Source organism: Alligator sinensis, unplaced genomic scaffold (assembly GCF_000455745.1).
Source record: "Alligator sinensis unplaced genomic scaffold, ASM45574v1 scaffold712_1, whole genome shotgun sequence".
Lineage (NCBI taxonomy): Eukaryota > Metazoa > Chordata > Crocodylia > Alligatoridae > Alligator > Alligator sinensis.
Genome location: NW_005842880.1, coordinates 197657 through 200793, shown reverse-complemented (window position 1 = coordinate 200793; position 3137 = coordinate 197657). Strand labels below are relative to the sequence as shown.

At 43.5% G+C, this 3137-nt stretch overlaps 1 protein-coding gene across 5 annotated transcripts in view; it reads left to right on the top strand.

The window, feature by feature from the left end:
* The first annotated feature begins 2596 nt into the window (after nucleotides 1-2596).
* The window catches only part of ELAVL2 (ELAV like RNA binding protein 2), a 74461-nt gene continuing 73920 nt past the window's right edge, over nucleotides 2597-3137 (top strand). For 2 of the 5 annotated variants that reach the window (XM_014525782.2, XM_014525781.2), the window contains exon 1: nucleotides 2597-2636. The gene's annotated coding sequence lies outside the window, so the exon portion shown is untranslated. The remainder of the gene's footprint in view (nucleotides 2637-3137) is intronic. The other 3 variants (XM_006035832.3, XM_025192011.1, XM_025192012.1) reach the window with 3 other exon arrangements.

Below are 3137 nucleotides of genomic sequence, written 5' to 3'. Positions count from 1 at the left end.
AGAAGATTGCACTTAACTTCAGTTTTCACTAACATTGATATTCTGAACTGCTTGTGATTGCTGATATTTGGTCAGTGGCCATGCATGTAATTGTAAAACGGCAGTTGGCTTTTTGGGGATGCTTCTGATGGTATGGTTAAACCCTGAAAATTCAGACTTCTGTTTTAAAAAAAAAAAAAAATTGTTTTAAAATGGTTTTCTGTTCATGAATGTTTACTTTAACATTTTATGGGAGCAATTGCAGCAGAACGGTTATACAAAAAGAAGTGGTTATATTTTTATCTAGTATCATCTAAACTAATCACGACAAGTTAGACCTGGGCTTTCATTTGTGGGAAGTTCAGTGAAAAAATGTACAGCAGAGGTGTTAAAGAAAAAAAAAAAAAAAAAAAAAGAAGTTAGGAACTCTAAAGAGAAAATACTGAATACTCAAACACTGTGGAAAGAAATGGCCTTTGTGGAGAATATGGTATTTAATTCTTGCCCAGGGATTTAAGAATACATAAAGAAAATTATGATGATGTGAGGTTGGAAAAAATTAGACCACTTGGCTTCAGAGAAAAAATAACTAATGTGAGGGAACCTGATATGTATAACAAGATGAGTGGTATAAAAAAAAGACAAATATCAGTAGAAGAATCCATTCTGGTAATACTGTTGTAAGACTAATCAAATACAGATAAGTCAATATTTAAAACTGAAAAAACCCCCAAATTCCTAATCTGTTTGTACAAATCACTGCCACAAGATCATTTTGGCCTTTTGTAGGATTTTAAAAAGCATTGGAGGTTCGTGTCATCCAGATCTACTGTGATAATAAATAGGTTTTTTTATTGGCTAGGACCATATTTCAGGTCATCAGGAAATTTTTTTTTACAGATGAACTCTTTTGTAATTAAATATCAAGGGTTTTCTTGCATCTGGCTTGGGCCATGGCCGAAATAAATATGGGGTTAATTGGACTAGGTTATCCAGTAAAGGCCGCATTATGTATATCTAGCGGTCTTTCACTGCTTTTGTCTGCTTCATAATCTTGAAGAAATGAGTTGAAGCTATACAAGGCTGTAAGCTGAGCTGCATATCTCCCCCTTCCTAACTGAAGGAGATGGCGGAGAATGCTGATTAGATAAAATCATAGAAATTTAGGGTTGGAAGAGACCTTAGGAGGTCATCTAGTCCAACCTACTGCTCAAAGCAGGACCATCCCCAACTAGATCATCCCAGCCAGGGCTTTGTCGAGCCGGGCCTTAAAAACCTCTGAGGATGAAGAGTCCACCACCTCTCTAGGTAACCCATTGCAGTGCTTCACCACCCTCCTGGGAAGGGTGTTTTTTCTAATATTCAACCTAAACTTCCCTGGCTGCAACTAGAGACCATTTGCTTGTTCTGTCATCTACAGCCACTGAAAACAGTCTAGCTCAGGGGTGGGCAAAATGGTGAATCTCAAGATGATGGAGCTAGACCGGGGAGGGCAGAGCCCAAACTGTGGGCCAGACCGGCCATGCAGTTTACTCCATTTCCCAGCAGCCCCTGCCCACATAGCTCTGGCCGGTTTCCATAGAGACCCCAGGAGGGGCAGGGCCATGACAGTGTGGGGCTGGGGTTTCCACAGAGACTGACCCAAGCAGTGCTGGCAGGGTGCGCAGCTGGCCAGGGAGCTGCTCCGTGGCTGGGATTTTGCGCTGATGACTGTTGTCCAGAGCCGGGCAGAGCCATGGTCACCAACACGAAATCCTGCCCCCAGCCCTGGAGCAGTATCCTGCTCATCTTTGTGTCCTCTACCAGCACTGCTTGGGCTGGTCTCTGAAAACCCTGGGCCCCCAGTGCTGTCATGGCCCTGTCCCTCCTGGGATCTCCATGGAAACAGGCTGCAGTGACGCAGGCACGGGCTGCTGGGAAATGGAGTCTGCTGTGCGCCCACTCTTGCCTGCAGCAAGATTTGCCCTCCCCTGGTCTAATTCTATCATCTTTGGAACCACCCTTCAGGTAGTTGAAGGCTCTTATTAAATCCCCCCCGTCTTCTCTTCTGTAGGCTAAATTAGCCTTATAAGACAAGGTCGTAGTGCTCAACCTGCAGTCTTTAGATCAGATATGCGAACAGCTTGTTACTGACATGCGCTCACCGAGATGTCAGTGTGGCTGCTACTGCAGCTCTTCGTGCACAGCACACTCTCGGAGCTCGCCACCGGCCTGTTAGCATGGACTCTGGCCAGAGCCTCTGTATGGCTCCGGCACCCAGGGAATGAATACTGCCATCACTTATCCCTTCTTTTTCCCCCACTACTGGTTTCACCCCCTGGGCTCCAGAGCTGCGGTGAGGCATACCTTGTGTACATCTTGAAAGTAAAAGGCAAACCGCAATGCTTTTTTTGCTTTTTCTTTTACCAGCAATAGGATATTTTGCCTTTTAGGAAAAGCTTTGGTTATTTGTGTATTAAACTGAGAAATGACTGCTCATGCCTTTGTTATGCCTTAAGAAAGCTTTAAATCACAGATCATATATTCACTTTAAATTATACTTTAAATCACAGATCATACAACCAACGACCCTTACATTTTCTCTTCTTTTTTTTTTTTCCAGTAGCAGTCAGAAGAACTTAACTCTGGCAGAATTCCAGAGTTGAGACTCTTTGCAGGTATTTTGATAACTTAAATAAAGGATGTTTTTCAGTGTTCATATATTCACATTCACTGGCCATTTTAGTCTATGGTAGCACTTGTAATTCTTCAGATAACAGTTTGAACATAACAGCATATGCACAGCTGACACTTCAAAAACATACCTTTTTTAATGTTGCAAAACTACTTCCTGTATTGGAAATAGAATAATGTATGAGGACTCATTTGAACTACAAGTTTGGCTTTTCATACTAGGTGTATGTATGGGTGGATCCAGGATCATGGTTGGGGGTATGGCCACATCTTTGGGAGTGAGACGCATGCAGTGAAGAGCTCACTCTGTGGTATGTGCCATAGCTGACAGTCGCACCCCACACACTGCAGTCCTGGATGCTAGTGAGCTCAACGTTTCTCAGCTCAGTGTCTGTTGGAGTGGGCATCAGTTGGAATCCATGCTTTGGCATGGCCCTGGAGCCCTTTCCTTTTACCCTCCCTTCCCCCTGTCTCTCTTCTCCCCC